Below are 25,096 nucleotides of genomic sequence, written 5' to 3' on the forward strand. Positions count from 1 at the left end.
TTCCCATTGGGTTTGAAAATTGGTGTTAGTTTGGTCTGGTGGTTCAATCAGCAAGGAGTATGAGAAAGTTAAAGTGTGTCTTAACGGTCCCGAGTTCGGACGTGCTATTTCGAAAGAGATCTTGTTAGCATCATAAAAAGGTCTAGGAGAGAGTGAGTGGAAAAAGTGTAAAAGCTGAACAACTCTCCAGGTTCCCAGGGAAGAGTGAGTAGAAAGACCGAGCAGATGTTCCTTTGAGGGCCAAGTATGTCCAGCTCTAAAATGAGACACTCTAAAACAACCCTAACTTAACCAGATACGGAAGACTTTATCCTCTAACCCAGGGGGAAAAGCAGATTGCCCAAAATGGGAAACATAGAGGAGGATAGTGGTGAGATATGAGACTGGACCATGAGATCAGTACAACAGGCAAGAGTAGCCCCCAATCGTGGGAAGAGATTTAAGCGAGTTAACCAAGGAAAAGTCCAGACACGGAGTAGCCTTTAAGGGGATACTTATAAAGCTTTGCTCGATCTCGCCCCAAGCTTTCCCCATACCATTCCTACGCCAGTCTAAAGATTCTAGAGAGGTGGGCGGCTATATAATGAGATCTGAAATCAGGCAAGGTTATACTCCCTGAGGAGGTTATACAGATCTTATGAATATGGAGGACTATCTGGCAGCAGGTTTACTAGTTCTATCGTGATAATCTCTGGGTTAAGGCAGGGATTTTATCAACACTACAGCAAGCAGCCTAGTACTAGTAAGTGACACATAGCTGGAATCAGAGTCTGTGTATATTATGCTACTCTCAAATTAGGTGGCAGATTTCCTTTAAAAGCACAAAACCCCAACATACGTAGGTGTCATAAATGTTGCTTTCTCATGACCAAGAGATAAAAACCAACATTTCTTCACTAATAGTCCAAAATTTAATAAAGGTTCATGGATAGCCTAACTAAAAATTAACCACGTGGATATCATACATGTAAAATCCCATCTACTTTTTTAATCACAACAATCATCCCCTATAAAGGGATTGTTTTCAAAAACAGAATGTCTTAAATTCCACGTATCTAGGATGCATTGTGTAATTCTTCCCTCACTATTTATGTACAAAATTCCTACCAGCTCTGCTTCAACTGCACAGGTTCTGAGGCAAAATCATCACATCTAAACAAGAGAGAAAGAAAGGACCAAAGAATATGTATTTTAAAAGCAAGCATTTATTAAAAAAAACATCATGTTTTGAAATGTAATTATATATAATATGAAATACTTAAATAATTAAAGCATCTATCTCAAGTCAGGGGCTTCCCTTTTTAGTCAATAAAAAGGGTACATTTTATAAATATAATCCAGTATCAAAACTTTTCTAAAGTGACTGTAATGTGCTCAAAAAGGGTTCGACTTTCTAGCAAAGTCTGGCTTGAACTTCTCGGTTGTAGGGTCCCTGTTTGCAGAGCAGGATCCCAAGTTCTTTCCGCTGACCCAACGCTGCCTCTTAAGCGGTTACCAAATGGTAATATCTTTGCAGTAGTTTTAATTTCAAAACAGTTTATGAATGATGCAGCAGTTCTCGATACGTAGATCTGACTTTTTCACCGCGAGAGCGGCTGCGGAGGATTGTGGGATCTCACAACCCAGAATTTTTGGCCCAACTTTGCTACAAAATCAGGCAATTCTGGGGGAACTTTCTGAAAGGTTTTGATACTGGATTCTATTTAGAAAATTCACTTATCTGCAGCTGCCCACTGTTTTATTAAATATAAAGGGCAGCCTCATATTGGTGATAGAAAAAAACACATTGTGCAAGAAAACTTTTGCGCAACGCATACCTTAGTTGTGCAAACATTTTGTGACTTTTGATTTTTTTTCTCACTTGTGAGCATTATTTAGTGAAAGAGGGTGGTGCCTGGAATGGTCAGACAGATTCACAATGATTTGTGCCTTTATATGATATGTGATTTTGACTGTTCTGTAATTTTTTACTTGTGCTATTTGTTAACTATATAGGCTTAAAAAAAGAAAATGGTTCTTTCCCTTAACAATTCTTACTTGTACAATTTTAGCTGACTTTTGGAATAAAACACTTTTGGCTTCTGGTACATTTTGATGCCTTTTCCCGTGTGACTCTTGTGACAACAGGATACGATTTATGATTAAAACATTTACCAAATTCTGAATGAAAGAATGACTTCTCCGCTATGTGAGCTTTCTGATGGTCAGCAAGACTTTCTTTAACCAGTTAAACATTTCAAATATTCAACATGAAAAAGGTTCCTTCTCTGTGTGGCTTCTTTAGATGTTTAACGAGATCTGATTTCTGAGAATAACATTTTCCACATTCAGAACATAAAAATGGTTTATCCCCCGTGTGAATTTTTTGATGGTCAACAAGAGTTGATTTCCTAGTAAAACATTTCCCACATTCTAAGCATGAGTATGGCTTCTCCCCTGTGTGAGATCTTTTATGCCGAACAAGATCTGATTTCTGGTTAAAACATTTCCCACATTCTGAACATAAAAATGGTTTCTCCCCTGTATGGGATTTATGATGGTCAACAAGATCTGATTTCTGAATAAAACATTTCCCACATTCTGAACATGAAAATGGCTTCTCCCCTGTGTGGATTTTCTGATGTCTAGCAAGATCTGATTTCTGAATAAAACATTTTCCACACTCTGAACATAAAAATGGATTCTCCCCAGAGTGAATTTTTCGATGGTTAGCAAGGGTTATTTTCCGAGTAAAACATTTTTCACATTCTGGGCATGAAAATGGCTTCTCCCCTATGTGAGTTTTTTGATGGATATTAAGATGTGACTTTTGAGTAAAACATTTTCCACATCCAGAACATGAATATGGCTTCTCTCCTGTGTGAATTTTTTGGTGTTCAATAAGATTTGATTTCTGAACAAAACATTTCTCACATTCTGGGCAAGGAAATGGTTTCTCCCCTGTGTGAATTCTCTTGTGCGTAACAAGTCGTGATATATGACTAAAACATTTCCCACATTCTGAGCATGAATATGGCTTCTTCCCTGTGTGACTTCTCTGATGTTTATAAAGATCTGATTTCTGAATAAAACATTTCCCACATTCTGGACATGAAAATGGCTTCTCTCCTGTGTGAATTCTGTAGTGTATAACAAGATCTGATTTCTGAACAAAACACTTACTGCATTCTGGACATGAAAATGGCTTCTCCCCAGTGTGAGTTTTTTGATGGTCAACAAGATTTGATTTTCGAGCAAAACATTTATTACATTGGGGGCATAAAAACGGCTTCTCCTGTGTGTGAACTTTTTGATGGTCAACAAGATTTGATTTCCTGGTAAAACATTTCCCACATTCTGGACATGAAAATGGTTTCTCCCCTGTATGAGCAGTTTCATGTTTAACATCCCTTCTGTAACCTTTATATAGCTTAAAATTCTGTGATAAATTAGAATTTTGGACATTTTTAAAAATATCAGATGACAGATCTTTCCTACGAAGGGCTGGAGGTATATCTGGGACAATAATATGCTCTTCATATGTGTCATGTGTGAAACTGTGATCATCTGTTTTAAAATCTGAAGATATTAGATGTCCATCTAAACTCCTGGTACAGTCACCTGCAAAAATAAATACAATGTTATTTTTTTTAATAACACCTTGAAATTAAACTGATTTTTTTTAGCCATAAAATCAAAAGTTAAATTAGGAAAAAAATTTTTTTTAATGTTTTACAATTTAGAAATCTATGAGTTACATCTTCAATAATTCAATCCTCCCATTCTAGTCTCCAAGATATTTCTTGATTAGCAGTAAATCACTGTAATGTTCTGCTTTAAATCTGATTGATCCATAACATTGACAGTTTCAATGAGGTGTTTTTAAAGGGGCAAAAATATTTAAAGCAACATGAAATAAAAAAACTATTAGCTACTATGTGACATTTCAGCTGTAGTCGCTCCATATCCCCAGTTGCTGCTGCTGGGATCATGTCACAGGGCTCCAATGAAAGCCGGTATGCGCAAGAAGTGGCACATGTTCCACTCAGATGCAGCTGTCAGAGATTGGCAGCAGCATTTAAAAGGTTAACACCCATGGCCGAAGCTCATCACCAGAAGCGTCTGTTAGAGACAGATGTCGGCTATTTAACATAGCCGGTATATGTCATGTGTGGAGGGAGCTCAGGTCCTGAGCCATAGCCACACAAGATCACCTCCACAATCACATACATGACATTGCGTTAAGGGTTAAGAATTCAGATGTATTTTTATATCTCTTCATCAATGACAAAATAAATTTCCCTCCTATGACTTACATCAAATGAAATATTGTACCCTTTTTATAAAACGTTGATAAAATCTTTTCCTTGATAATTCAGAAGGAATCTGAATGAATGTGGCTTTGAAACTTTTAGAAGACAGACCAGCCTCTGAAAGTGTGGCACCCGGGAGAAAATTAACTTTATTTCTCCCAGGAGCCGCTGGCTTTCTTCAGTAATATAGGCTGACGCGGCTACAGTCAACGTTCATAGATGGCGGCAGCTGTAAGAACGCCCTGGCACTTCGACTGACAGCTCGCAGTGCAGTTTTGGTTCATCCCTTTACTTCCCATTTAATGGAAAATGGTCCCAAAAGCTCCTTAGTTCTGATGAAGGAAAATGTTAAAGTTTCGACATACCATTACATTTTGGACAATTGTACGCTTTCAATTCTATGGAAACAGTTTTGAGAAGGCTATTTTTTGTTCCCAATGGCTTTTGCTCTAGTGCACAAAGGAAAAGCTATAAAAGTATGGTTGCGAGAGTTTGGTGTGCAAGGACATTACTGGCTGCAAAGAGCCTTGATCTCAACCTCAATCAAACATCTTTGAGATCAACTAAAATGAAGATTACGAGCCCAGAGTTCTTGTACAACTGATCAAACAAATGCTTTTCTGGATGAATGGGCAAAAATTCCACAGATACCCCCAAAATCTTGAAAAAAGCCTTCCCAGGAGAGTAGATGCTCTTATGGCTGAGAAGTACTCGTCCAGTCTCAAGGCATACTCCCATGAGAAATACTCTAGTATTCTAACATGAGACAAAAAATCATGTCTAAATACAGGACACTAAGGCTCCCTGAAGGTCCAGATTTGTGAAAATCTTTCCTTCTTGAATAATGTAAAAAAGTCCATCTTCATAGGAATTGTAGAAGACGTCCAGATGACTGGTAGGCAACAAAAGTGGCTTGGGGTCTTTGCTAGTCTATAACTATTGACTGTCTAGTCATTAAAACTTGTAAGCACAGTACACCCAACAGTAGAGAACTGATGGATCTTTATAAAGCAAAATCAAAGAGGTTTGTGGGTTTGGTTAGGTTTTGTATGTTTGCAATGTGGTTACCATAAAAAAAAGCCAAGTAAATGTCCACGGGGACATTCAAAGAATGAAGATTGGACCAGGAAAGCCTCCGGACAATCAAAGAGGAAATTAAATTTATCTCTGCAAGATAATCACAGATTATTAGTAAAGCGGCCTTCTCCATCTGGGTGAGCTCTTCATTGGGAATACGAGCACAAGTCTAAAAAAGGCTTTGGAAGGTTCAAGCTTCCACCTGATGTGAATCTGGTTGGACAAAGACATACACTTTGGATGAATCTGTGGGCTGTGGAGTCGGAGTCGGAGCCCATTTTGGTGGAGTCGAAGTCAGTATAAAATGGACCGACTCTGACTCCTAAAATATATAATAAATTGGGTACAGTAGTTCAATGCAGTTTGTGGGGAATATTTTTTCATAAGAATTTGGGAAAGTTATGAAATGTCCTATAAATGTCTGTCCTATTCCTGATCTAAGGGTCTAGACTTTATCTGCGATGAATTTGTGCTACAGTAAATTTATCACTTAAACATGAGCCATGTATGAGGGAGTCGGAGTCCTGGAGTCGGAGTCATGGAAATTGAGGAGTCGGGAGTTGGAGGTTTGGCTTACCGACTCCACAGCCCTGGAATTTAAGGTAGATCACAGCCAGGTAACCAATTGGTCACTCATGATTTTATTTATGCGTGTCAAACTACAGAAGACTGAATACAAATGCAAGTCACAATTTCAGATTTATATTCTTAAAATAATTAGAAAACCATGCATCATTTCCTTTACACTTCACAAATACTTACTTAGTGTTGGTATCACATAAAATCCCAATAAAGTACATTTAAGTTTGTGTGTGTGGTGAAAAAAATGTGAAAAAGTTCACAGGGTATGAATACTTTTTCAAGACACTGTACACTATTTTCAGCCATTATATGACTTGTATACTGAATTTTTCTCCAGTTTTCCCCTCTGTGGATTCTATCTATAATTTGCACTTGACTGAGTTTATGGGTGTAGAATAGAAAAACAGAGGATGGTCGCAATTGTAGGTAAGTCCTTTGAACCTGCTGCAAGAATGACAACTACCATGGTTGTCTGTTAGATAAACTGGATTAGGAAGAGATGGACTTGAGTTGGGAACAGAGGGAGGAAACAAAAGTGGATAGCAAAGGCTAAGTGCTAAAGTAAACCCAAATTATTTATATTTATATATTGTAATGCAGCGACTTTCTGGCATTACGGTAATGGTCCAGGATGTGTTTTACCTGACCATGTACCTTCCCCCTCAGGTGACTGGTCACATGACTGTGACCTGCGTGCACAGAATGTCTGTCTGATCACATGACTGTGACATCAGCAAGGTCCTGTATGTGTGTGCACAGGATGAATATATAAACCCTGCTTGATGGGAGACAGGTGTGTTCGGTGTGTTGGGCGTGAGGCCTGTTTCCCGTGTGTGTGGGACACCGTGATACAGTGAAGCCTGGCAGCCTGAGAGGTCGAGGCTGGATCTTGTGCAGATGCCAGTGGCCTTAGAAGGCAGCGGCTTGGTGAAGAGTCCGGAAAGGCGCAGACTGGATGTGTGTGAGTGAAACATTCCAGTAGCCTTAGACGGGACGATGGCTAGAGACCCCCACCTGGGAAGCCTAAAAGCGGAAGTGGTGGCAAACTAAACCTGGAACCGTTAAGACCCAGCAAAAGGTAAAAGCGGTACGTTATATGGACATTGTGTTATAGTTTACCTGGAGCCAAGTGGGCATAGCCGCCACTGGAAAGGCTCGTGGACTTTATATGTGTGAACTGCGGTTTATGAAGTGCAATAATAAACTGCTGAATTGAGAAATACCGGAAAGACCTTGCTGGTGTGCATTAATTGACCCGGTGCAGCGAATATCCCCATTATGATGTCTAGCGCTGCCTTACAATATATATATATATATATATATATATATATATATATATATATATATATATATATATATATATATAAGCATTTAAAAGGCAATAAACATGGAGAGGTCAAAATGTATTAAAATATACATAAAAAGGGGGGAATATATAAAAGAAACAAGGCAAGAAATGTCTTTGGTTAAAAATGGGATAGGTGTTGCCTGAAAAAAGTAATTTGCAAGATACCGTTAGCTGATTCTAAAAATGACGGGAGAGTTAATCCGGCTTGAAGTAAGGTATCCGACATGTTGTAATGTTGTAAGGCTGTGAGTGAGGAGTGGTAGGTTGAGTAATCAGGTCATATAAATGAGGCTTATTCTAAAGGACAATATTATACCTATGGAGTAAGTAGTCCTAGTTTTGAGAGTATTGATAGGAGGAGGGATGGAGTATACTTAATAGTCTTTTGGAGTGGTGGAATCCTGTTGAAAAAGAAAAGGAGTAGGGGAGGGAGATATATCAGTAAGTCAATTATGTATCGTTCAGAGGAAGAGCAAAGCCTGTTTATTAGGGTGGGAATAAAGTATTACCTGTGCGGGTAAAGCTGTTGAGCGTCAGCAGATTTTGCTGAATGGTTGCCAGGTGGACCCTAGGAGCCAGGGGGGTAGTGTCACAGCCCAGGCTCAGGTGACCCCTGAGAGTGGCAATAGTCCGGAATGCTCCTTGTGATGTAAGTGTGGGGATCCTGAAGGGCGAACAGGGCTCTGATAAGTGCCAAACTTGGCACCAGGTAATAATGTGAGGCTTGGTTACAGGGTCCCCTGACAGTAGTTTATTAGTCCTTTGATCAAGGCAATGTTTGCGGATAGTGCAGGTGGGGAACGGCGGCGCTGGTCCGAAAATCTGCACGTGGTGGACGGTAATCCGCCGCAACTTACAGTTTGCTGGATCTTTCCCGTCAGCGGTGGACTCCCAGTGAAAGAAGGTAAGCATGGACTACGGTCCAGGTAAGTAGGTCTATCCTTGCCACATAGTTGATGGTGTAGATAGTAGATGGCGTGGATCGTAGAGCTGAGAGGGGAGGGGCAGGGTCCCGGCTGGAAACCTGCTACTTCTACCTGCTGTACGGATGTCAGCGTTCGGCGGTGTATGGAAGGACCTTCATTGTGCGCAATTCAGCGTTGAGGACCTGTGTGACGTCACGTCACGTGATTGAGTACTGGTACGGAGGCCTAGGAGAGTAAAAAAAACTGACGTGTTTCCTTCTGCAGAGTTGCTTCCTAGGCATTAGTAGGTCCTTTTTATAGGTATCTGTGCTGACATCTCATGATGGATGGACGGCTGCAGCTGTTGGAAAGCTGTCAATCATCATTAAAGGCATACAGTTCAATTTCTGAGTTCAGTCCTTTTGGTTTTAATGTGTCCAGAATAATAATAAATTTACTTTCCACAGACGACATTTGCTTCAGATCAATATCAAGCCGAAGCACGTAGAATCCTCAATGAAGAATGCACCTACAAGATTATATCTCAGAACCCCACTCTCACCAACTCCAGCGAAATGAGACAACTCACCAAAATGGGACTAGAGGCTGGTTTTATTAATAAATCTGAATTTGAATATATAAATATCACCTCTCCAAGACTCGCTGTCTTCTTTTATCTTCCCAAAATACACAAATTCCTTACAGACCCGAAGGGAAGACCCATTATATCAGGAATTCAATGTCTTACCTCAAATTTATCGAGATTTATTGATAATCATCTCCATGAGCTGGTCCCACTACTACCAGCATATCTTAGGGACAGCCAACACATCCTACAACTACTGGAACAGGTCACATGGCAGGATAACTACATTCTTGGCACCTTGGATATTACATCTCTGTGTACTATAATTCAGCACATGAAAGGGTGCCAAGCGGCAACCTACTTTCTACAAAAAAAAAATAAAAAATGCCAGATCATCAAATTTCATTCATCAATGATTGCATGCTTTTCTTTCTTTCCCATAACTATTTTAAACACTACTATATCCAGCAGTGGGGCACAGCGATGGGGACCAGGTTTGCGTCAAGCTATGCAAACCTATACGTAGGCCGATGGGAAGAATCTACCATATACCTCCGTGGGTCGCTGCGCGCGAACCTGGTCCTATGGCCAGGGCTGTGGAGTCGGATTCGTGGAGACAGAGCCCATTTTGGTGGAGTCGGTATAAAATGGACCGACTCCGACTCCTCAGCCCTGCCTTTGGCATCGCTTCATTGACGATATCATCTTTATATGGTCCGGTAATCAAATGTCCCTCGATACCTTTTTAAATGAAATTAATCAAAACAACTTCTTCATATAATTTACTTCCACCACAAGCACCGAACAAATTAACTTCCTTGATCTCAACATCCACATACAAATCCATACCCGTACCTACACAAAACCGACAGACTCCAACAGTTACATCTCTCTAGACAGCTGCCATCTCCCCAGCTGGCTACTCAATATCCCCAAAAGCCAATTTACGCGCTTACACAGGAACTGCTCAAACCTGAACTATTTTGAGGAGGAAGCAGAAATACTAACTTCTAAATTCCAAACTAAAGGCTATGATCCCCTATTTCTCACGAGAACTAAGAACCATGTCAAATCAATATCCCGTGATATTATATTTAACACCTCCAAAAAAGATGCCCAAACAGCACTTAATGAAATCGATGTACCAATAATCACACCCTACAATTCCAATACTCACTTGCTAAAGAACATTATAAAAAAACACTGGAACATCCTGAAGGATGATAAAGTCATAGGCAAAAAAAAATCCCAAAGAACCCGAATTTCATATTTAAAAGAGCCTGCAATTTGGGGAATTTAGTCACCCCCACGGTTCAAAACCTCCCACCCCAAAAAAACGACACTCTATCCTTCACAAAAGATATATTGGGTTTCTCTCCATGTCAAAAATGCACCATATGCAAAAGATTAAGTATGAGAAAACAAAAAATTATTAAAGAAGGAAACGTGACACACACGATATCAGACTTTATTACGTGTTCTACGGAGGGAGTTATTTACTGCATAAAATGTCCTTGTAAAAAATTATACATAGGCAGAACAAAACGCCCCATGTATATACGCATCAATGAACATTTGCGCAATATTAACAATAAATTTGATTGTCACCCACTATCAAAACATTTTGCAGGGTTCTGACATGAGGGGTCTGTCATAGGCACGCAGGTTACGGGTATACAAAAAGTGGACAAACAATGGCGAAAGGGCGACTATCTGAAGCAAATGTCGCGCGTGAAATGTAAATGGATTTTTATTCTGGACACTTTAAAACTAAAAGGACTGAACTCAGAAATTGAACTGTACGCCTTTAATGATGATTGACAGCTTTCCAACAGCTGAGGCCCTCCATCCATCATCACATGACAGCACAGATACCTATAAAAAGGACCTTATAATGCCTAGGAAGCAACTCTGAGGAAGGAAACCGTTGTTTCCGAAACACATCAGTTTTTTGACTCTCCTAGGCCTCCGTACTGGTACTCAATCACGTGATGTCACGCAGGTCCTCAACGCTGACATGTGCACAACGAAGGTCCTTCCATACACCGCTGAACGCTGACATCCGGAGAGCGGGTAGGAGTAGCAGGTTTCTGGCCGGGACCCTGCCCCTCCCCTCACAGCTCTACGATCCACGGCATATACTATACATGCCATCAACTACGCCGCAAGGCAAGACCTACTTACCCGGACCCTAGGCCATTCTTACCTTCAGTCAATGGGAGTCCACCGCTGACGGGAAGATCCAGCAAACTGCAAGTTGCAGCAGATTACCGTCCACCACATGTAGATTTTCGGACCAGCGCCACCGCGCCCCACCTGCACTACCCACAAGCATTGCCTTGATCAAGGGACTTAGAAACTACTGTCAGGGGACCCTGTATAACCAAGCCTCACATTATTACCTGGTGCCGACTTGGCACTTATCAGAGCCCCGTTCGCCCTCCAGGACCCCCACACTTACATCACAACGAGCATTCCGGACTATTGCCACTCTCGGGCGTCACCTGCGCCTGGGCTGTGACACTAACCCCCTGGCTCCTAGGGTCCACCTGGCAACCATTCAGCAAAATCTGCTGAAGTTCAACAGCTTTACCCGCACAGGTAATACTTACTCCCACCCTACTTAACAGGTTTTGCTCATCCCCTGAACTATACCTAATTGACCTAATTGGCTTACAGATATATCTCCCTCCCCTACTCCTTCTCTTTTTCCACAGGATTCCACCACTCCAAACAACTATTGAGTATACTCCATCCCTCCTCCTATCAATTCTCTCAAAACTAGGACTACCTACTCCATAGGTATAATATTGTCCTTTAGATTAAAGGGGTTTTCCAACAAACGAAAGTTCATTTTAATCAACAGATCTTGGAATAATAATAACTTCCACAAATGGATGTGTTTAAGTAAAATGTTCCTGTGCTGAGATAATCTTATAAATGTTCCCCTGTGTAATGGCTGTGTCTGACCGTGTACGGAACATGGTCTGATTATACCACATCTCCTGGGCAGGGGAGGAAGCAAAAGAGTATTCAGACATTATAGCACGGGATCGCAGCTGATTCTTTTTGTGAATAAAACATTTCCCTGCCTGTTTTTAAACAATGTTTTACTTCAAAGAAGGAATCAGATGCGATCTCGTGCTGTCATGTCTGTATACTCTTTTGCATCCTCCCCTGCCCAGGAGCTGTGGTATGATCAGACCATGTTCCTACACGGTCAGACACGGCCATTACACAGTACACAGCAGGGTCACATTTTATTTAAATACATTCAATTGTGGAAATTATTATTATTCCAATATCTATTGATTAAAATGAACTTTTCTTTGTGGGAAAACCCCTTTAAGCCTCATTTATATGACCTGATTACTAAACCTACCACTCCTCACTCACAGCCTTACAACACGTCGGATACTTTACTTCAAGCTGGATTAACTCTCCCGTCATTTTCAGAATCAGGTAACGGTATCTCCCAAATTACTTTCTTCAGGCAACACCTGTCCCATTTTTAACCAAAGACCTTTTTTCCTAGATTATCTACTCTGCGTAGAATTTCCTACACCATTGCCAAAAGGAACACATTGGACAATAAGGATTAATCCCCAGCTGACTCCCATCTGCCTTGTTTCCTTTATATATTCCCCCCCCTTTTACGCATATTTTAATATATTTTGACCTCTCCATGTTTATTGCCTTTTAAATGCTTTTATATATGTATAAATAAATTGGGTTTATTTTAGCACTTAGTCTTTGCTATCCACTTTTTTTCCTCCCTCTGTTACCGGCGCAAGTCCATCTCTTCCTAATCCAGTTTATCTATGGGTGTAGAATAGTTGCTATTATAGTGTCCATATAGTTAACACACAGAAAAAAAAGAGTTTCCTGTTATTTTCACTTTTTCTGTAGCACACAGACAGAAGCAGCAAACACATGGAGTAAATATACAGCATTACTAAGCAGTGTAGCTGTAAATCCAGCACTGGAATAAGTTAGATAAAATCTGCATGGTCTGATTTTCTACCTCTCACACTGCGCCTGTCTCCTTTACTCACTCCCAGTTTCCTCTCCACAGACTTCACTATTTTGTGTAACCAGACATTTCACTGTGCTGACAGTCCATCTTGTCTTGAGCAAATGTGGATAAAGCAACATATTTTTTCTAATAAAATACATTACAAAATTTCTTATATTCACTAGTACTATTGACTTATGAAAAGTTTGTTGAAAGTACAGTGCCCATTTCATACCATAAACAACAAGTCATGTCATGGCTCAAATTCTGCTTCAAAAGCAGAAATAATAGTGAAACAATCTAAACGACTTTAGTCCTATCAGAAGGAAAATAATGGACTTGAATCACAGACTGAACAGTGCACACATTGATGAAATCTCTGCAAGTCTTTGACTAGCCTTCATAACGATATAGAGAAGGCACCGGGAACAAACAGAGAAGAAGCATATACTGAGGAAACACAGCTGAAAAAAAGCCTAACAGAACAGAAAACCTAAAAAATTCAGCACAAAATTAGTGCTACAACTACATAAGTAGAATACTGGACAGAACTGGAGGAAACACATGCAGAGACTGAATTCATTCTTTACATACAAATAATTATAGGCCGTGTGTATTTAGTTCTATCTATTACCTGGTGATGTGAGGGGCTGGGGAACGTCCATCATGACGTCCTTGTACAGATCTTTGTGTCCTTCTAAATACTCCCACTCCTCCATGGAGAAATAGATAGCGACATCCTGACACCTTATAAGAACCTGTCACATATAATGATACAGTCATCCCCCGATCCCTTCATAGCATTACTATATAATGTCACAGCAGTGTCACCTCTCCAGTCAGCAGCTCAATCATCTTGTAGGTGAGTTCTAGGATCTTCTGGTCATTGATGTCCTCATGTATCAGGGTATGAGGTGGAGGCCCCGTGATTGGGCTCATGGGTCTTCCCCATTCCTCAGGCACAGAGTCCTGACAGTGCTCACTAGGGGTCTTCTTCACCACTGTGTAATCCTGGTTATGGAGAGACACATTAATAAATCTCACTACAGACATTTCCAGAGTCCTCACCTCTCCAGTTCTGTCCATCTGTTATTCCCATAGATAAGAATGATGTAATGTGACGTAATCAGAATCTCTCACCTCTCCAGTAAGCCGGAAGAGGATCTCTAGGGTGAGGTGTAATATCCTCTCCTCCATCATATCCCTGTCCTTGCCCATCCTAGACAGGTAAATCAGGAAAATTTTCCACTGAGAGGATCCGATATTGTAAAGACCTGAATGGGAAGAAGATGAGCTGATGTAAAAACATTAGTGTATTCCACGTCTTAATACAATTACTGGAAATAATATGACAGGTAATATGGCAGCTTCACACGATCAGTGTGTCCATATAGTCTACCCCTCTCAAATAGCAAAATCAGATCCCCTGCTTTGCACTGAGGAGGGGAAAACACCCCGAAACACGTGTCTGAAGATGGAGTTTCTGGTTGGCTTCTTATGTTAAGTCATGTGGCAATTCTTGTTAAAGGGTTGATATTGATTTTTAGGATTGCTACATCCAATAGTTGGTACTAGAGTTTAATTCCTTTTCCTCTCTGAAGAGGCTATTTCTATTTAGTCTAGTAAAGAGTTTAGTGGGGAGGGGTGTGTTGGATAGTAGATAGCAAAGGATAATAAGGTGGCCAAGTAACGCAGAATTGCCCATAAGAGAGAAAGATAGATTGTAGCGAAGACATGATGACCATGCTTGTTGCTGCTGCATTCAAAGCGTGGGGAACTGATAGAGACAGCCGGGTTTAATATTGTGAAACGTTGTTGGGTTGCCCAAGAAAATAATACTGAACAACAGAAAAATATACAAAAACATGTTTGGTAGTGATGAGCAAATTTCCAAAATTTGATTTCAATTCGATTTGACCAGTTCAACGCAAAATTTCTATTCCCAGCAAAACGATTCAACGGAAATCAAAAGTGCTCCAAATCCTACAATTGTCCTAAAAGGTGTGTATGACGCTCTGAGGTCTCCTAAGACTATATCCAACACATTTGAAGCTCTTTAACGCACAGAAAGGTTCAGTACTGTTTGTCCATCATAGTCGAAGATGACCATGACTTCAAAGTTTAGAGGAAGATCAATGGCTGTGGGTCCAGAGGTGACTGATGAGGCCAATTCAAGTCCTGAAGGCTGTAGTCAGCAAAGTAGATACTGCTTGTGCCTTGAGCACATCTGGCTTTCCTTTTGCCTCAAGGATTCGCCTGTCTTCAGCTTTATGTACTCCTGAGGTGATCCTGCCTCGCCAAGGTGGACGGCCCAAGGCAAGCTACTCCCATTCACTGATGTCGACTCCCAGGTTTTTAAGGGATGCTTTAAAGCAGTCTTTGTAACGTTTCATCTGTCCTTCCCAACTGTTCGCTTTCCCTGACACAGTTCTCCATAGAACAGTTGTTTAGGCAATTGGCTGTCTGGCATTCTGACCACATGTCCAGTCCTCCTGGCTTGGGCTTTCAGGAGAGTGTAAACACTACACAGCCTAGCTTCTTCCAGGATTGAAGTGCAAGGGACATTGTCTTGCCACCTGATGTGGACAAGTCTGCGGAGGCAGCTCATGTGAAAGTGATTAAGCTGTTTGGATGCCGGCTGTAGACAGTCCAGATCTTGCTGGCATAGAGAAGTGTGGTAAGGACCACCGTGCAGTAAACTTTTAGCTTAGTGGTAAAGCGGAGACATTGTTAAGGAAGATTTTGCTGGCTTTGGTCTGTTGTTGACTCACAGCATCTATTGTCACTAGGTGAGAGAGTGTGCTACCCAGGGAGGTGAAGTTGCGCTCTTTCACCATAATGCATGGCTATTGTTATGGTTTTCCTGGACCAGGTTGGTACACAACTTCAGTTTTTCTAGTATTGATCATGAGACCGAAGTTGTCGCAAGCTATTGAAAAACAGTCCATTTCACACTGCATCTGATGCTCTCTGCTGGCGTTGAGTGTGCAGTCATCAGCAAACAAAAAGTCACGGATGACAGTCTCATGCACCTTTGTAACAGCCTTCAGGTGTCTGGGGTTGAATAGCTTGCTGTCAGTTCTGTACCTAACATGGATTCCGTCATCTCGGTTGCTAAAGGCATCTGTGAACATGGCAGAAAATAGCATACTGAACAGGATTGGGGTGAGTACGCAGCCATTTTTTTTTTTTACGCCGTTTGTAACTGGGAAGGCCTCCGATTCCTCTCCATCATTCAGGCCCTTCACCATCATACCATAACAAAAAAAATACATTTACAGAATCATTAAGGAATCAGAGCAGAGGAGAGCTCACAGAAGTCACCCCATTTTTGAAACTATACACCTCAAAGCATTTATGATTGTGTGTTGTGACCATTTTGAGTCCAGAAGTGTATTAAGGAAATTAATGTGTGGCAGATGGCTAAAAGTCAAACTGTAGATATTTTTTTCTCCTAATTAGTTTTTTTAGTATGATATAAGTGACATTAACTATATTCTGTGGATCAGTTCGATTAACAACATACCAATTGTAGAGTTATGGAAATCATAGCATGGAAAATCATTTCATACAAATGATGAAAAAATGGAAACATTTTGTTGAGTGCTACGTGGAGAAATCCCCGCACTGACTCAATATGGCTGCTATCAGTGAGGTCTGTGGAATATTCGGCCACACTGAATGCATTTGGCACACAAATCATCATTTTTGTGAGACCAAGTGTCACGCACACAGGTGGCGCAAATCCACTTTGCCATGGGGCCGGGCGTACCTAGGAGGAGCGTAGCTAAGCGACTACCAGGTGTTCACTGAAGCTCCTGATGGTGGAGTCAGGCTTGGCTGCAAGTAGCCGCCAGGTACCACTCCTAGGCTGTCCCCGGTACTGCAGCTGCTGACCCCAGGGGTCAAGTACACGGATATGGACTCGGATGCCGTTCAGACTATTAGGTTCTAGATACTTAGGCAGAACGGTTACCAACACAGAGACACAGGACTGATTCAGGTAATGCCGGAGCGACTTCAGGATACAGGTGACGCTGATGCGGCTTCAGTGTTCGGAGACTGGTTGTAGCAGTCCAAAGACACGGAATACACGTACAGGCACTGGAAGCACAAGGATCAAGGACTTCAGGTTCGGAACTGGCAGCACTAAGACCAGGGACTTTGGATTCAGGACTGGACAAACCAGGACCAGGGATTCGGGTTCAGGACAATGGCCTCACTGGGACCAGGGGACTTCACAGCTTCACTGGTAGAACTCCACACTACCTAATGACAGAATGTGTTGCTGGGAACCTCCCTAATGGGGAGGGTGCCTTTTAAACAAGATGCCTCCCAGCTATTGACTGGGAGCCATCTTGCAGGTGTACTGTTATACTAATTGTCTCCCAGCCACTGGCATGAGGCATTCTACTAAGGGCATGCGCTGCTCCTTTAAGAGCAGGGGAGCGCGCACGTCGCCGGGAAGTGCGGTTCGCACAGCATATGGAGACAGGAAGCACACCGAGGGACCATGCAGCCAGGGTGGTGAGTATGGCGGTGTTCCTGCATGGAGGGCAAACCATGTAAGGGCGCCGGCAATAGCGTTACACCTAGCTGATACAAAAACAGAAATTCTGGTATTGTATTTTTTGTGTTCATTGGGCAGGAAAAATATGTTCATTTTATATTTTGTGTCATTATGGACACAGTAATACACACTATGTATCAATTATACTTTATTACTGTCTCATTTCGAAAAAAAAATGTATGTCATCATATTCGAAGAGCCATAACTTTTTGATTTTTCAGCCAATGTGGGTTCATAAGGGCTTGTTTTACAGGCTTTACGGTAATTCTGATATCTTTGGTATTGTGTCTTTTTGACTGCTTTTTTCATTCAATTTTTTAGTAGTGAAGTGACCAAAAATTAGAAATTTGCTGGGAAAACTTAGTGACAAACTAGCTATATAGTTTGGTGATTACAGATATAGCAAAATACAATATACGCTGGGTTTTGTTTGCTTGTATGACGCTAGTCACCACTCATGGACAAGCCGTGAGGCTGGGAAGTCAAGAGATCCGAGGTCAAAGGCCAGGAGGGTACGTCATAGACAACAGAGATGAGACAAAGGCGTAGTCAGGAAACAGTCCATGGACAATATTTCAAGAAGGTAGCGGATCACAACAAAAAGGGCTAGGCATACAGATGATCAAGACAAATCCTAGGTTGAGCAGCAAAGGTCAGAATATCAGACAAGGAGCACAATGCACGCACACTCCTCATGAGCAAAGCCACAATTGGCAGCAATCAAAGGCAGAGAGCTGGTTACATTGCCAGGTAATTACTTTAGTCAAGACACATGAATGAAGCCCCGGCACATCCTGGTCCTGATTGGACAGCTAAATGATCACTCAAGACACTGACAGCTCAGAACGCCGCAGTATCTGACTAAACAGAGGAGCTATCCATCACCATACTGACAGCTCAGCTCGCCCTTAACCTAGATTGGATGGCAGAACTGTCATTCACTGCATCCAGACACTCAGATAGGCAGAATCGTGACAGCTTATTTGTTTGTTTTGGGAAAAAAGGATGATTTATATTTTTTATATGAATTTTTTTAATTTTTACAAACCTTTTTTTTACTTTACTGTTAAATGAGTCCAATACAGGGGTAAGAGGAGAGTCACACATCATAGATGTCCCTACTGTCCTGCAGCCTGACAGCTCCTCCGCTGCCCTCCTTTCCTCAACACTTGCTGAAGACAGTAGGGGGACATTTGAACAGACTGTATCTCAGTCTGGATCACAGTTAAGTCTCAGCTTTAGGCTATATGCATACGATGTGGCTTTAATGCATTTCTGCGGCTGTTTAAAACCGCTTGCTAATAGGTCTGCCTTGTATAGCAATGGTAATCCGGATGTGCTGTGCACATGATGCGGAAATTTACGCTCCGGATTACCATTGCGGTAAAAACCGCAGCATTACCATTTATTGTGCGGTTCCTCGGCGAATTTGCGCCCATTGACTAGCATTGAATCGCAGCAAACCCTCAGGTAGAATATCTATACCTGTGGAATTGCTTTCAATAAAAGTCAATAGGCGCGAAATCGCACCGGAAACGCGGTGCGGGTGGTACCCAGGTCGGGAGAGGGGGCTATTACTCCTCTCATCCGATTGCCACTCAGGCTGGTAACAGCGAGAGCTGCGTGGATGGGAGGAGCAGCAGTCTGCTCTGTCCAGAAGGCGTGCCCGCGGTAGTAAAAAAAAAAAAGATTTGATAGATTGAAGTGTTATTATATGGGGTGGATTAACATGTACCGACAACAAAAGTGCGGTACTAGAACACGGTGTTTTGGACGCAACAAAAATATGCAGTGTTCAAAGCGCTGCTTCTTGCTGATCAGGGGGATGTAGCGGCTAACGAAACAGCTGTGAGATTTTAATTATGGCGAGGGAAAATGTTTGCCTAATGGCACCTTCCCAGACTAAAAATAACATCTCACAACAGCCGCATAAATTACATGAATAGAAATGCTAATTAAGATTGGGCGAATGGGACTAGATGACACCCAGCTCTTTTGTTTGGTAATGACAAGGTGTCAATCAGACCTTTTCATGACCAAACATAATTAAAGTAAAGAAAAGAGTTAAATAAACACACAGCCATGGAATAAACACTTCATTTGAATTACAGCAGACACATTCTTTAATAATTGAAATGAACCAATATACTCACCCCAGTTCTATAGTAATCCAAGGTTTTAAGCAATGTTCCACCAAATAACTTTATTTAGCTCCAAAAAGCATTCATTGATGTACAAAAACGCTTCAAAAAACGGAAGTAAAAACGCATGTAAAATCCGCATGCGTTTTTTCTGCCAGGGAGAGGCAAAAACGCTCTGGAAATTTCTGCTTCAAATCCGCATCGTGCGCACATAGCCTTAAAATAAAACCTGAATCGTGGCTGTAGTGAGAAGGTATCCAGAGTTAACACAGGTTAAACTGAGAGACGGAAGTGAAAGCTGCAGATTCACATGCAGCTTTCAATTCAACTTGTGATATCTCAAGCTAGATTGCGATTATCTCAGACTGCTTCAAGATCCTTAGGCTTAGATCTTATTACATTCTTGCCAAAATATGCTCCAGTTAATTTTTCTCCGTTATGTTTCAGGTTTCTGCACTCAGTGCAGGTAAGGGTGTGGTCTCCTTTTCTTTGAGCTGGGCATTACATTTATATAGCTTCCCATTGCTGGGTTACCATATTCAGGACCAGGTCCTGCTTGGCCCTTATTCACATTTACATCACTTTGGCACATGGTTATTGCTTTAATACTAGAGGTTAGGACCATCCCGATTTGGGTACACCTGGACACTGGTGAGATGGCTCTTACGCTTTTTTTGATCAAAAACAGTGTTTACTAAGTACCCTATGTTTTTTATATGCTTTTACATATTTACTCACAGCAGGGTATACGTTCATTTTGTTTCTACCTTATGTTTTGTCTGTTTAATCGCCAGTGTGAACATGCTCCTATTTTGCATGCATATCAACCTATACTCCAGTTCATTTTTCTCGGTTAGATCTTATTACATTGTACAAAGACATGAAGGGTCAGTAAAGAGATCATTAAAATGATCTTTTCACACCAAGGCTTGCAATGGTGTAAAAAGAACGGCGAAACATGAAGGATGATGGGAAATGTAGTCAGAAGAGAGCAGAGGGAGTGATGGATTTGATTGCAAAGTTGATGCCGGGAGACAGGAAGTGAAGCAGAAAGGGTCAAAACAACAGGAAACTGGCAGAAAAGGTCTATGAGGATCTCTTGGAGCATTCCCTAAGTCAGGGGAGTGAACGACCGACCTCTTTACTAGGTAATTTTCTGATGTCAGGTTCTCTGCAGTACTTGGAGCCTCTGCCATCGGGTAATTTATTCATATCAGTGTATTTGATGCGACACTCCCCTCTGAGTTAAGCAGGTGTCATTTAATGGAGGATTTATGTTGTCACTGATCTTGTAGTGATATGTGGGTCACAGACAAAGAGCTGGCTCCCTGCTGTGAACGATGGGAAACAGCACCCCAGTGAGAGTCACTGCTGGGTGTAGCACAGGCGATTGCATGATCGCAGCTTCTAATCTCCCATGGAGACTATTGAAGCAAGTCAAAAGTAGAAAAAAAATGTTCTAAAATATATATATATAAAAAAAAAATAAAATACTGTATATAAAAGTTCAAATTACCCCCCTTTCGCCCCATACAAAATAAAACAATAAAAATATCATACATATACATATTTGGTATTGCTGTGTTCAGAATCGCCCGATATATGAATATAAAAAAAGAATTAATCCGATCAGTAAACGGCATGGCAAGAAAAAAATCAAAACGCAAGTATTATGGTTTTTTTGGTCACCGCAACAATGCAATAAAATGCAATAACAGGCGATCAAAACATCAGATCTACCCCAAAATGGTATCAATAAAAACGTCAGCCCGGCGCGCAAAAAATGAGCCCTCACCCGATCCCAGAACCCGAAAAATGGAGACGCTACGGGTCTCGGAAAATGGCAACTTTTTTTTTTTCTTCCAAATTTTGGATTTTTTTTTCATCACTTAAATAAAAAAGAACCTATACATGTCTGGTATCTAAGAACTCGTAATGACCTGGAGAATAATAATGGCAGGTCAGTTTTAGCATTTAGTGAACATGTTAAAAAAAAAAAAGACAATTATGGAATTGCACTTTTTTTGCAATTTCACCGCACTTCGAATTAATTCCCGTTTTCCAGTACACAATATGGTAAAATCAATGGTGTTTTCAAAAGTACAACTCGTCCCGCAAAAAAACAAGCCCTCACATGGCCATATTGACGGAAAAATAAAAAAGTCATGACTGTGGGAAGAGGGGGAGCAAAAAACAAAAATGGAAAAACCCAAGGTGGTAAAGGGGTTAGTTGTCTAACTGTAAGTAGGCGGAGTTTAGGCGGCATTAACATCATCTTAAATATGTGTTCACCTATTGGGAACACATATTTAATAGGGATCCATTTAGAATCCAAAAGAGCCGGCTCTTTTTGGTGAGCGGAGCCAGAAGAGCCAGATCACCAAAAAGAGCCGGACTGCCCATCACTATGATTTAGTCGTCTGTCATGGGATTATCCTGTGTAAATAAAGGCCACTGATTGGCTGAGTCAGTCATGTGACGAAACAATAGGCCACATTCGGGGTCGGACTGGGGCACTGTGACAGCGGAGAATTCTCCGGTGGGCCAGGGTCCTTGGCGGGCCACCGAGCAGGATACAGAGGGGGCCAGCTGCGTCTTTAACATGGTAGCTGACCTATCAGTGGCTGGAGGCTGACGCAGGGGCGGACATACCGCCGATGCAGTTGCAATGGGGTCAGGAGGGCCTTTTCAGGGCGGCTAATAATCAGGGCAATCTGGCCAGCTTCTCGGAGCCCGAGGCTCCCATGGCCAGATTGCCCTCATCATAAGCGGTGGGCAGGGAGAGATCCCTGCAGCTCCACAGCTGACAGGAGGAAAATGACAGCGGAGCAGAGGAATCCATCCTCTGCTTCCTGCCCGGCGCTTTCTCCTTGACACAGGCACAGGCTTGATGACGTCATCATGCAACACGGGCCTGTGTCAGGGAGAAAGTTGCCGACAACGACGATGCTCCGGGGGAACAAGCAGAGAGGTGAGTGTTGTTTTTTTTTACTAATATACTGGGGAGAGGTCCAGGACAATGAGGTGTGGTAGGGGAGAACAAAGATGGAGGTGGAAGAGACAATGATGGGGATGGGGGTGATAACAATGATGGGGATGAGGGAGAACAATGATGATGGAGGTGGGGAGACAATGATGGAGGAGGTGGGGAGAGAGCAATGATGGGGATGGGGTGAGCAATGATGGAGGTGGGTGAGAGCAATGATGGAGGAGGTGGGGAAAGCAATGATGGAGGAGGTGGGGGAGATCAATGATGGAGGTGGGGAAGAGCAATGATGGGGATGGGGTGAGGAATGACGGAGGTGGGGGAGAGCAATGATGGAGCAGGCGGGTGAGAGAAATGATGGAGGAGGCGGGGGAGAGCAATGATGGGGATGGGGGAGAGAAATGATGGAGGAGAGCAATGATAGAGGCAGGGGAGAGCAATGATGGAGGTTGGAAGAGAGCAATGATGAAGGAGGTGGGGAAGAGAAATGATGCAGGAGGTGGGGAGAGCAATGATGGGGACGGGGTGAGCAAAGATGGAGGTGGGGGAGAGCAATGATGGAGGAGGTGGGGGAGAGCAATGATGGAGGAGGTGGGGGAGAGCAATGATGGAGGAGGTGGGGGAGAGCAATGATGGAGGAGGTGGGGGAGAGCAATGATGGAGGAGGTGGGGGAGAGCAATGATGGAGGAGGTGGGGGAGAGCAATGATGGAGGAGGTGGGGGAGAGCAATGATGGAGGAGGCGGGGGAGAGCAATCATGGAGGAGGCGGGGGAGAGCAATCATGGAGGAGGCGGGGGAGAGCAATCATGGAGGAGGCGGGGGAGAGCAATCATGGAGGAGGCGGGGGAGAGCAATCATGGAGGAGTGGGGAAGAGCAATAATGGGGATGGGGTGAGCAATGATGGAGGTGGGGGAGAGAAATGATGGAGGAGAGCAATGATGGAGGCAGGGGAGAGCAATGATGGAGGTTGGAAGAGAGCAATGATGAAGGAGGTGGGGAAGAGAAATGATGCAGGAGGTGGGGAGAGCAATGATGCAGGAGGTGGGGAGAGCAATGATGGAGGTGGGGGAGAGCAATGATGGAGGAGGCGGGGGTGAGCAATGATGGGGATGGGGTGAGCAATGATGGAGGTGGGGGAGAGCAATCATGGAAGAGGTAGGGGAGAGTAATGATGGGGATGGGGAGAGCAATGATGGAAGTGGGGGAGAGCAATGATGGAAGTGGGGGAGAGCAATGATGAGGCTGGGGGAGAGCAATGATGAGGCTGGGGGAGAGCAATGATGGAGGTGGGGGAGAGCAATGATGGAGGTGGGGGAGAGCAATGATGGAGGAGGTGGGGAGAGCAATGATGCAGGAGGCAGGGGAGAACAATGATGGGGATGGGGTGAACAATGATGGAGGAGGCGGGGAGAGCAATGATGGGGATGGGGAGAGCAATGATGATGGGGGAGAGCAATGATGGAGAAGGTGGGGGAGAGCAATGATGGAGGAGGTGGAGGAGAGCAATGATGGAGGAGGTGGGGGAGAGCAATGATGGGCATGGGGAGAGCAATGATGGAGGAGGCGGGGAGAGCAATGATGGGGATGGGGAGAGCAATGATGATGGGGGAGAGCAATGATGGGGATGGGGTGAGCAATGATGGAGGTGGGGGACAGCAATGATGGAGGTTGGGGAGAGCAATGATGGAGGTGCGGGAGAGCAATGATGCAGGAGGCGGGGGAGAGCAATGATGCAGGAGGCGGGGGAGAGCAATGATGCAGGAGACGGGGGAGAGCAATGATGCAGGAGGTGGGGGAGAGCAATGATGGGCATGGGGAGCAATGATGGGGATGGGGTGAGCAATGATGGGGATGGGGGAGAGCAATGATGGGCATGGGGAGAGCAATGATGGGCATGGGGTGAGCAATGATGGAGGTGGGGGAGAGCAATGATGGAGGAGGTGGTGGGGGAGAGCAATGATGGGGATATGATGAGCAATGATAGAGGTTGGGGAGAGCAATGATGGAGAAGGTGGGGCACAGCAATGATGGAGGAGGTGGGGGAGAGCAATGATGGGGATGGGGTGATCAATGATGGAGGTGGGGGAGAGCAATGATGGGGATGGGGGAGAGCAATGATGGGGATGGGGGAGAGCAATGATGGAGGTGGGGGAGAGCAATGATGGAGGAGGTAGGGGAGAGCAATGATGGAGGAGGCGGGTGAGAGCAATGATGGAGGAGGCGGGTGAGAGCAATGATGGAGGAGGCGGGGGAGAGCAATGATGGAGGAGGCGGGGGAGAGCAATGATGCAGGAGGCGGGGGAGAGCAATGATGCAGGAGGCGGGGGAGAGCAATGATGGAGGAGGTGGGGAAGAGCAATAATGGGGATGGGGTGAACAATGATGGAGGTGGAGGAGAGAAATGATGGAGGAGAGCAATGATGGAGGCAGGGGAGAGCAATGATGGAGGTTGGAAGAGAGCAATGATGAAGGAGGTGGGGAAGAGAAATGATGCAGGAGGTGGGGAGAGCAATGTTGCAGGAGGTGGGGAGAGCAATGATGCAGGAGGTGGGGGAGAGCAATCATGGAAGAGGTAGGGGAGAGTAATGATGG

The 25,096-nt window shown here is 43.2% G+C and overlaps 1 pseudogene; it reads right to left on the reverse strand.

Annotated features, from left to right (window-relative positions):
* The window catches only part of LOC141270849 (uncharacterized), a 146,748-nt pseudogene that overhangs the window by 66,416 nt on the left and 55,236 nt on the right, over window positions 1-25,096 (reverse strand).

Source organism: Phyllobates terribilis, unplaced genomic scaffold (assembly GCF_046119375.1).
Source record: "Phyllobates terribilis strain yellow unplaced genomic scaffold, ASM4611937v1 Scaffold_5__5_contigs__length_657084704, whole genome shotgun sequence".
NCBI classification, from domain to species: Eukaryota; Metazoa; Chordata; class Amphibia; order Anura; family Dendrobatidae; genus Phyllobates; species Phyllobates terribilis.